We start from the raw sequence: 11446 nt of genomic DNA on the forward strand, positions 1-11446 counted from the left end.
GACCACCTCTTTTGAGACATGTGATCACCTTTTTCGAATCACGTGATGGGTTCGAGCTAATTTAAGTTAGTTTCCATCCCCGTGTTGGACCTATTTTTCTCTCTGCATTGGCATTACAAGAGAAAATGTAAGACTAGATCGGGTGGCATCAACCTACCTCCCAATTGCAGCATTTGTAGTACCACCTCTTCTTGTTCTTCCCAGACTTCATCTGCCTCCTCATCGACACCAAGTCGCATCGGCATACAAGATGCGTTTGCCATGAGCTCTGCATGCGGTCCTCGCCGGCGGCCATGGCTTCCTGAGCTAACAGTGAATACATGGTGAAGGAAATAAGATGTGGTGACGGTGTATGCTCACTACGATTAGTGCCACGGCTTTAATGGCGAGGCATCAGCGGTACAGCTGTGCCCTTCCTCACGCAGAATTCACGTGAAGAAATTAGAGTCCGATTATTTTTGTCCGCATGTGTCACGCGTCCGCAACAAAAAGCTGTGCTCCACGAAACAATCAAACGGCATTCTAGCGGGATATGCATAGAAAGTATGATGTATTGTTTCCTTTCCCAGATAGATGCTTTGTGCTACCGTACGAAATTGTGTAGGTGCTTAGAGGATCAACTACTTTGTTGCTTTCTTTCTGTCTTCCCGGAAAAGAAGGCAGCCCCCACAAAGTTGTAAGATTCTAGCGATATGTAGGTCGCGTGTTCTTACTCTCATTGGCGACAAACCTTGTATGGTATGCTTGTGGACACGTATACTTGGAATGACTGAAAAATATCATATTAATTTCGCATCTTCACTAATCCTGAATTCCTTTATGAGTAATCTGGAAAGCTTTCTTCCTTGGATGTTGCAGGATACAACTTTAGACACAATGTTTATTGATATCTGGCCGTGCAAATTTTTTCTAGAACCAAGACCTTAAAATAACCAAGACCATGTAATAGTTCTACTCGTAATAAGCAAATTTAAAAACAGAATGTGCTGGCAGGCTAGCGTTCATCTTCTCTTTCTCTTTCACTGTCCGGAAATTGTACATGTACTCGAATCTGATTAATCTATACCTAATAATAAAGGAGCTAACGTTTCCTTGGTTTGGTCCGTTTTCGTCCAACAAATTACGCCTTCGTCCAACCGTCTATACGCCTTCGTGGTTCGCAGAGCAAATCTATCCTGACTTTGGTTTGAATCGCGTGCACGTGACGAGCTCTGATGGCGTTGCCCGTATCCAACAGGAACTATCCACGATAGTTCCGGCAAGAGTCCGCCGTTTAGCTTTGCTCATTGAAGGAAATTGAGAACAAGCAAGTGCGTGGGTGTTTGCCCTATGCCTGGGCGCTCCACGATAGTCACCTGGGGCGCGTCGACTGGGCCTCGCTTGGTCTCCACCGTCTGGCGAAAGGTGGGCCCCGTCTGGCGGAAAACGCGTCGCTCTTGTTTCTCTCACACAGCCCTCGCATCCTCCGAAACCCTACCCTCTCGCATCACATTTTTTGGCGGCGGCGGCTCCCCACGCGCTCCTCTTCCCCTAGATGTGGTGGCGGTCTGATGCGGGAGGTGCTACGCCCGGCATGGTCATTGGCGGATGGAGCTCTAGAGGCAGCGGTAGCTCGACATCGACGGCGACGGCGGCCGGACATGTAGGCACTCTCTCCTCTCCCTCTCTCCAGCTACTCAAACCCTACCGTCGCCCCTCTTGGTCAACGCCGTCCGTCTCCTCCCACTGATGACCTCTCCCTGCTCCTTCTCCCCTCATAGCTTTTTCTTGAACAGGGAAGAAGGACGCGACTGAACTTAGAGAACGACCGGCGGAGAGAACATGCTCCATCCCATGACCCGCGCCGCTGCTCCAACCACTGCTTCGGCAACTGCTGCTGGTTCATGTACTTGACCGGGCCGCTGCAGCTCCAACCCATGAAAACAAGGTAGATTTCTGCCCTCATTTCCGTTCTTTGCTGTTTTTTCCTCATTAGCTATGGAATACAGCTAACTGAAGTTAATTTCTATAAAAGGTTGAGATGATCTACATGACAATCAGGCCTGCCAGTTCAACTTATGTTATGCACTTTTTTTTTGTCTTCTGTCACTGTTTTAGTTCCAGTTTAATTTGGTTCAGACCAAAGTAATAGTGACTCTTCTACATATATAGGTTAATGTTATTATTTCTTGCTTCAAAAAAGTACTTTTTGCTCAAGGGAATAAAGCTTATTCAGAACCCATGAACTTGGCGCTGGTTGGCTTCTGAAGGTGCATCAAATTTTAAACGTACTGCGGTTCATGGAAGTTACTAGCGAAGAAAAATGTTTTTGACATTATAAGCAATACAAATTCACCCTTGCTCACCAACGTCAGATCTTAATGCTCACATTAATCTATGCAATATGCACATAATTTAGAGTTCAGAAACTTATTAGACATTATTTTGAACACAAGGTATAATTTCTAACAATTAGAGTGAACTATTATGCAGTTACGGCGAAGTCAAAGAATAAGGAGAAAGAAAAATCAGAGAAGGAGGCATCATTGCAGGTAAAATTATGACATGTGTTTATTTTCTTCTTTTCAGAGATATTTTTTCTTGTCTGAGTCGACTATTGAGCAAGGTCAAATTACATAATACTATCTGAATTTTGAACATGTGGTATGGTGTTTGCCTGCGCATAACATCGTATATAATAATAAAGCTACTAAATTGATAAACAGATGTATGTTTTATCTTTTTCCTTTTCCTTCTGTCACTGATCTTTAGTTACTGCAGGTGGAGCAAGGAGGAACAATCAGCAGATCTAGCATTTATTTTGCTCAAGCTACAGGTTATTGCTATAATAAACAGTGTGCCTTCATTCAACAGGCTATCATGGAGCTCTTATTGGGCACGGTACAGTAGCCTATTTAGCATTTAGTTATCTGTGTCAATGCATTTGAAAATTGGTATTCAAAACTGGCTTCATTTATTTGCAGTTGCAGCTAGATGATGACAAATTGGATCCTGCTCAACAACACCCCATTGTATAGAGGTTTTTTCACGGCAAGAGCATTTGTGTATTTTGAAATGCTTGGTCATGACCTGTAAGCAACTTCCATCAGGCATGTATTTACTAATACTTCTACAACTATTCCCTTTGTTAGTTGAATAATGAATAATGTGGTAACTTAAAGTCCCACTTTATAGGTATGTGCTAGAGAAAGAATGGCTTCACAAGTTTACGACAAAACTTTGACAGGTTAGGTCTCATTTCCAGATGATGTTAAATTCCGTATGTATATGTCACCAACTTACGATATTATATCCATGGCGCACTCTGTTTAGATATTAGTGTATTGGTTGTCCATGAAGATGTTGGCATTGTTCACAGAAGCTAAAACCAAAATTATCCCGTGATTCCAAAGTGAGTTTCTTCCCCTCAAAATAAGCACTTGCTATGATTACCATTAGTATATGCTATTACTTCTGGCTATGGTTATGCTTGATGGGTGAGGTGCTCATCATTTATTTGGTTTTAATTGGTTGTAACAATCAGTCGATGATATTATGCATCACCATCATGTTTCTGGCTTATTGAAATATGCTTCATGTAGTTATCATTGTTCCTATAGTTGCTCTTGATTTCTTGAACCATCATGTTCTGGTGTGGTACTGGTATGTTCGTGTTTGCCCATAACACATAGTTTCCTTCGTGCGGGATTTTCCTCTATTACCACTTGCCATTTCTCATAGAAAGAAATTCAAGGTTGATGCATTCCGTGTCAATTAAGCACCATCTTTTCCTCTTTTTGAGATAATTGCCTTGTTTGGTAGTCCTACTCTTGAGCGCTACTGATGGTTAGAAGTGATCTGTACATACAGAATGGTTCGAATGGTTAGGTAAATATCGTGTTGTTGGTTAGAATCATGGGCATATGAATAAAAATTGTTGTTTCGGAAATGATACGTCATTTTATCCTATATGGTGATTCTTTTTACGAGATTATGTTGATCCTTTGGTTGGGGTAGTTTCTTCGGTTCCCTGTGGTTCAGCCAGTCTGCATAGTGTTGACCATGGCTACAGTAGCTGAAGGGTCTTATTATCTAAAGATGGCTTTCAAAAAAACCCAGTAGACTTCTTGGGCAAATATCTTTTTTGGCAGTTTGAGTTGTTCCAGGCTGCGGGGTTTCTCATGGCTTACTTGTAGCTACAATTTTGCTCCATCGTGTTGTATGGCTCAAGTTGGACGCTTAGCCTGGTTACCATTTTGTTTGTGCACCAAATTGTAGCTCCATTTTGGTCTTCTTGTATCTTGAATGACTGACAAACTTATACCCGGCAGATATATGCACTTGACAGTGTAAGCTGAGATCTTACCAGTCGCTATAGTCTGGGTCCTAGAAGTTTTACATGTGTTCTAATTTATTTTGGATTATTAGTTTTTAAGTGCTAAGATTACGTACTAAATATCACTAGCGTTTTCTCTTCTCAAGTTACATATATAGTTGAATATAGAAGTGGTTATTCTGCATATCAGCAATATAGTGGTTCTTCATGAATATGAGTTTCTCACAAGCAGTGTGAATTAACTACTGGTGTCGTAGCATTTTGTGTAGGATTATAGGTACAATGGTTCATGTTCTACATAAATTAGCATTTTGTGTAGCATTTTTTCATATTGTTCATGAATATGAGTTTCTCACAAGCAGGGTGAGTTCCTCACAATGCCCACTGGTTCCATACTTCGTATACCCTGTCTCCATCAAATTTATGTATATCTTTCTCTGAATTCAATCTCCCCTATATTGTTGACTCTATAGATACTGTTATATTGGTTACTTTGATGTGCAGGGTTAAGCTGTACTTGCTTCCAGAAATCTTCAATCAATTCAAAAATCACATTCGAAGCAAAGCACCAAGGTCACTTGATGACTCCCATCAGATAAAGTCAAGGTAAACATCCTACTTTAGGTGATATATATATATTCTCTTATAGTTGGCAGAAATTTTTGATATAAAGGAGATTAACTTGACAGTTTCCCTTCAATTAACTAATTCAAATATGTGATGTGATATATATTCTCTCACTGCCATCATTCTCAGAATATATATGTAGCTCCTGCTAATCAGGTTAATGTGTATATCAAGGATCTGTGAAGATATATGTAACTCTTGCTAATCAGAATATTGTATATAACAAGAAGATAACCTTTCCTGTGAGTCAATTGAATTTCCTTTATGGACAACATACTGTATATTCCTTTTTGCTACAAAATCTATTATTTTTCTAGGGCATGTAAAAACAAGTTAGGTATGTAATTTCGAAGTTCTCACTAAGGTTAGTTTGCCCACTGTTTTTTTGGTTTACAGATATTGAGCTAAGGATCGAACCATGCATTGGTCAAATTCCCTATATTTGTTCACATTGTATGATTGTGTGGATCTACCATTTGTAATAATGTATTATATTCCACATCGGTGGGACTACCTTCTTACAAGTATGCGAGATGCATGTATCAGTGCTCTGATGTAATCTTGGATCCTATATAAATGCAATTACAACTATTTTTATGTCCCCATGTTTCATTTATCCAAGTGACCAACACGATAGTACTATATTTTACTATAAGTTTGTGTTAGTTGACCATCACAATATTCAGATTGGGTTGCCCCTGACCGGTGAGGAGGCGCCCCATGGGGCGCCCCAACCACTAGTAAAAAGAACTTGCCTCTACACCGAAACCACAGATCGATTGCAAGTTCGGCTACTCGACATCGTACCCGCCGTCTCCCCATAAATATCCGGCCATCAGCGACATCTACCTCCTCTGGCCAGCGTCGTGGACGAGCTCGGAGCCTCGGAGGCGGGCCTTGCCGCAACCATGGTGAGGCTTGAGGCGGCGCGTACCTGGGGGCCGCGGCCAGGCGACGGCAGGGAACGGCCCGCGCGAGCTCGCGCGCGTCAGGTGAGGGCGCGGAGCTTCGCGACGGGCTTGACGTCGAGCTTGGCCTCGGGAGAAGGTGTGTGGCGGCGGACGCGAGACAGAGGTGGAGCAGGTCAGCGTAGAGGATGCCGCGGAGGCCGAGGTGGACGAGCGACGTTGGGCGCAACCAACTGGAACGAAGAGAAGAAGTGAGGTTGGCGACCGACGTTGGACGCGACCGGCTGGAACGAAGAGACGAAGGGCGCCAGCTCCGGCCTCCGGGCGGTGCACATGCGGGAGGACTCGTCGGGTATAACCAGCGCCACAAGAAAGGAAAGCGCGGCACTATGAGCCCAAGCCAAAAAGGAATCAGGGCGGCGAGCCGTGTGCCGTGGAAAGCATCCAACCAGTCCGGCGAGCTCGGCATCATCATGCCAACAAGCATATATGCGTGCGACGAGCCGAGGAAAGAGCGCGCGGCACGGCGGACTGCCGCTTGGGGGGCGCGGCGATGGACAATATGCTGGGCGTAAACGGCCACATGTACATGTGCGTCCATGTGTGGTGCATTGAGAAACGAGGCTTGGTTGCTTCGACCGTGGAATCAATAATGTGCATGTAATTAACAAACAGCCGCACCGCGCTGATTTGTTTGAACAAGATATGATTGCCTAAGACCTCTGTACGTGGTATGTGCGGTGAGCTAATTGAAAGTATGGGATTGTGGGCTCTGCTCGCAGCCATGGATTAAAGGAACCCTCTATCTCCCACGATCCGGCACAACCGCTGTGCTCCGACTCCGATACAGACTCTGACGCAGCCCATGGGTGCACGTATATGAAAAGGACTCGAGCTTCGTCAAGATGGAAATCGAATCAAAACCCAGCTCAATTTGCATCCAATCTCGCGGTCCCGCCCATGCTAAAAGGCCAGGACTCCCATCTCAATTGGCATGCAACCTCGCTGTCCTGCCCGTGTGCCGCCTGTGCTCGACATTGCGACTTGTCTCGCTCGCCGATTTAGCTCGAACCGTCCAAATCGTCTAATCTCGCCTGCCGATTTGGCCTGAACTCCGTTCCCACGTGCTCCACCAAAGGTACACATACACTAACCAGTATTATGGTGTTTATTAAGAGGACTATGTTTAATTAAGTATGATAGATGAATAGGATGAACATATACCCTTTCTTTAGTGATGTATGCCATTGTGGTTGGCCTGTTAGAAAACAATATAAGCAGAAGGCTGGTCGGATGTAAAAAAAACACAAACTGAGAAAATAAAAAATGATTCCATGATGTAGCCCGACCTACGGTCTTCGCTTCATCATGTGCTTCAACGACAAGAACCACACTCAAGGCCGAGGTCACGGAGGCATGTAAGAGAAGAAGGAAGAAGAGCGTCTGATCGCCTAGGAGAGAAGGCGACTGCCACAAGTCAATTCGGGCCAAGGCCCATGTATCCCCTCGTATGCCTAAACTACCCCTCCTTAGTGGCTCCCTATATATAGCTCCCACCTCCCCTTCATTAGGTGAGACATAACTTGAGTGAGAACTTGGCTTATGCCTCCACCATCCCTTTGGGATTAGGGAAACCCCTCCTTAGATTATCCAAATCTATTGTACAAGGCACTCCTTATATGATTAGTCTCTCACACTTGTGATTCTACCACCGGTCTCTCACTCGTGTGATTCCACCGATCGTATACCGATCTTCCTCTCGGGGATTCTACCGCGTGTCTCTCCCTTGAGAGATTCTATCGGGATAGTGGTTCGGGCTATCGGGAGTAAACCGAATTGTATCGGGTTGGTGTGTGTTTGCGTGTGTTCATCGCGTTCTTCGCCGTGTTCTTCGTGTTCTTCCTCTCCCCCGCATTTCCCTCGGTCAATTCGTGAGATCGGGCAACCCACGTGGCCTTAGGCCGCATCATATGGTATCAGAGCAAAGGTTGCCACGAATTTGACCCTCCAATTTCACCGATTTCGCCCAAAAATTTCCCCAAAAATTTTGCCCCAAAAAATAGCTCGAAAATTGATCTCTGGATTTGTTGAGTTTTTTGTGGTTTTGGTCCACAGATCTAGTGTTACTAGTGCTGATCTATCAATCCCCCAATTTTCGTGCTCTAATTCCGTGTATTCCCTGAGAAATTTGAGGATTTGTGTGGCTATTTTTCGAGCTGTTCTTCGTGCTGTTCGTGAGGACGAATTGTTCCCAGCTCGCGCATCACACCAGCCAGGCCACGTCCGTTCGGGCTTCCAAACGCCTTGCCCAACGCCCGTCGGCCGGCGCGCCACCACCAGGCCATCCCCTGACCGCCGCTCGCCCACCAATCCGTCCCAGGCCACGCGCGCGCAAGCGCCTGCCTCCACGCGCTCAACCACCACGCACGGCGCCCCGCTCTGCTCGCCGCGAGCCACCAGGCCGCGCCCAACCTCTGCTCCACCTCGCAGCTGCAGCACGCGCGCCGCACGGCCCCGCCTGGCCCAGCCCCGCCGCCTGGCCCCTGGCCCCCGATCCCGTCGCCAGACCACTGAGCCGCTCGCGCTTGGTATTCAGAGCCAGAGATACCACATCAAATGGTATCAGCATCTCTTGGTTAGCCCGGATTTGACCCCCATCCACCCAAATTCGCCCCAAAAATTTTCTCCAAAAAATCCCCAAAAAAAAATAGCCCTAAATTTGCCTTTGGTCAGATCTAGATTTTGTTGCGTTTTTAGTGGTTTTGATCCATGGATTTCGTGTTCCTATGGTAGATCTACATCCCCTCCAAATTTCGCTGCCAAATTCCTTCTATATCTCCGCCAATCGACGATTTTCTAGTCCAATTTCCGCTCAGTTCGTCGGGCTGTTCATCAGAATCGGGCTCGACCGGCACTGCCGGGCAGTGCACAGCGGCACTGCCGCTCGGCCGGCACTGCCGGTTGGTTTTGGCCGGCACTGCCGCCAGGCCTCATCTTCCGCCTTGGTTCATTCGCTTGGCCAAATCCATCACCCCAGCAGCTCACCTCCGCGCCGCTCGAGCCCATCGCCACAGCACAGTAGCCGCCCCACTCGCCAGCTCCACGCGCAGGCAGCAACCACCACTAGCGCCGCCCGCAATCGCCACCACCCGCCGCATCACTGAGCTCAACCACCAGCTGCTCAACCCGTAAGCCACGCAGCAGCGCCTCCATCTCCCGCTGCCCGCCCACGCTCCAGGCCCGCGCCGCCCTGCCTCCGACCCACCACCTCGCGCCCACACCACCAGCTGCCGCCGCCGCACTCCACCTGAGCCGCCCGCGCGCGCAGCACCCAGGCCAAGCCCCGCCCGCCCCTAGCATATCCAGCGCTGCTCGCCCGCCCAACAAGCAGCCGCAGCGCCGCCAGCATCCGCACCCTCCGTTCACCTCGTCCTCGCTGCATCCCACTGCCTTCGCGCGCGCCTCTCCATCTGCAGCCAAACACCACGCGCAGCATCCAAGCTCTTGTCAAGCGGCACTGCCGGGAGCCACGCACCGGCACTACCGGCCTGCCCACTCCAGCACTGCCGGCCATCCCACAGCGGCACTGCCGGCCATGTACATATGCTGTTCCAGTTTCGCCCAATTTTGACTCCAATTTTTGCTCCAAATTTTGACAACTTTCCGGCGCCCGTTTGACTCCAAACTTTCACAGTTATCCCCTTTCATCTTGACTCTAATTTTGACACCGTTTCTGAAATTTTTCGACTCCAAAATTTTGACACCTTCGATCGCTCGTCGTGACCCAAATTTTCGGGCATTGACTTAATTTGCTCGGTTTCCGTTTGGAGTGCAAGGTTTGTCTACCAAGCTTCCGCGTCTACATCAACACCGCGGCGACACCTTCGGCACCCCGGATTCCGGCGCAACTTCGACACCGCCACCGTCGACACCATCGCAAGTTCGTGTGCTTGACACCGCCTAACGTCAATAGGTATAACTTGCCTCCTCTTACACCTTGTAGCCCCGTTTCTTTCTTTGTGTACCTATCCCATTGAGAGTGGCTTTCCGAGTGTTGCGAAGCATTGCACAAGTGTCACGACCGTGAGAGGGTTTGTGTGTGTGCGTTGTGTTGAGCGAAGCTCCGAAGCAAGCTCGGTGAGAAAGATACACAAAAGAAGAAAAAGTGTGACATATACATAGAGAAAAATAAAGCTTCTAAGCATAGAAAAAAAAAGTGAAAAAAAGAGAAAAAAAATAGAAAAGAGTGTGTGTCCACCGATACCGAGAAGTGCAAAGCTTGTGCGCACTAAGAGAGAAAAGAGAAGAGTGGCATTTGTGCAAATCTTGTTGCTTCCCTCTTATGCAACCGAGCTACCGTCTCTCTTGTGTTGGCGTGACACCGAGCTTATAGTCTTCGTTAGGACCATCTTGTTACTTAGCTCACTTCCTTGGTCGCGCTAACCCCATTGTTCTCCTTTGTGTGTGTTTCCGTGTTTCCTTGACATAGATCACCACTTTTGACATTTGACTTTGGATCTTACCCACATTTGACAATAGACTTTCCCGTTGATCTTTTTCGTTTGCTACCCACCCCTTACCCACCACATATAGAGTTCTTAGCCTTTTGCGTGTGCTTTGAGTGTGTGTGTGAGTAACCCCGATACATTTCGACTTTGCTCTTGACTTGAACCATTTTTCCGATACTTTCTTGATAGGTGAGATACTTGTGTAGTTTTCCTTCCACCACATACACATACACCTTACCTAGTGAGAGATATACATGATGACCCCACAAGAGCAAGCCGAGATGAGAGCATACTTCGCCGAGCTAGATGCTCGAGAAGCCCAAATGACACCCAAAGATAAAGCCGAGTGCAACGCATACTTCAAATACCTTGAGAGCAAGAGTGACATACACCATGAGTTGAGTGAGGACACTTTGATTTCTAACAACTTAACCTCTAATCCTCTTGTGTTGTCTTCCTCTTTGCTAGGTTGCTCGGACATCGACGACGCCATTGCCATGGAGATGAGGGACTCCACTATATGTGAGATGAGCGACTCCACTATATGTGAGATGAGCGACTCCACTATATGTGAGCTTGATGAGTGCCTCCACTTCGAGAGCATGAGCGATACACCAAGTGAGATGAGAGTGGTAGTTGATAGGTCATGTGAGGCCATTTCAAGTTCTAACAACTTACCCTCTACCTCTAGTGTGTTTTCTTGTGTCTCATTAGGTCCCATGGATGACGAGACGCCGATCATGGAGAAGATGTACATGGTGCATGAAGATGATGATATCACACCATGCTTGAGTGAAGATGAACATGGAGGCCACATGGAGCCTACCACTTCCACAACACCTACCTCATATGAGCGGGACTACAAAGGTACCTACATGGGTGTTGATGATGCCATGATCCCACTAGTGGACATGAAGATTGATGAGTGCATGCATGATCTTGATGATACAAATGCTATGTCATATGCTTCTTTCATTTTCCCATGTGATGCTTTGCTTGATACCAACATTGTTGATCATGTGGACTTGATTGCTTGTGATAACATGATCATGCCATGCTATGAGTGTTTCAATGTATCTCCCATTGCA

At 46.9% G+C, this 11446-nt stretch overlaps 1 long non-coding RNA gene across 5 annotated transcripts; it reads left to right on the forward strand.

The window, feature by feature from the left end:
- The first annotated feature begins 1475 nt into the window (after positions 1 to 1475).
- LOC124675080 lies at positions 1476 to 5539 on the forward strand. Of its 5 annotated transcripts, XR_006993156.1 has the most exons (9): positions 1482 to 1642; positions 1776 to 1927; positions 2473 to 2531; positions 2761 to 2880; positions 2964 to 3071; positions 3175 to 3226; positions 3313 to 3391; positions 4820 to 4921; positions 5339 to 5539. It is a non-coding gene; the product is annotated as an uncharacterized LOC124675080 (long non-coding RNA). The 5 variants fall into 5 exon arrangements; XR_006993158.1 differs by having other exon boundaries at positions 1476 to 1642; positions 2970 to 3071; positions 3175 to 3391; XR_006993159.1 differs by lacking the exon at positions 5339 to 5539 and adding an exon at positions 5072 to 5188 and having other exon boundaries at positions 1476 to 1642; positions 3175 to 3391.
- Positions 5540 to 11446: the final 5907 nt, after the last annotated feature.

Source organism: Lolium rigidum, chromosome 7 (genome assembly GCF_022539505.1).
Source record: "Lolium rigidum isolate FL_2022 chromosome 7, APGP_CSIRO_Lrig_0.1, whole genome shotgun sequence".
NCBI lineage: Eukaryota > Viridiplantae > Streptophyta > Magnoliopsida > Poales > Poaceae > Lolium > Lolium rigidum.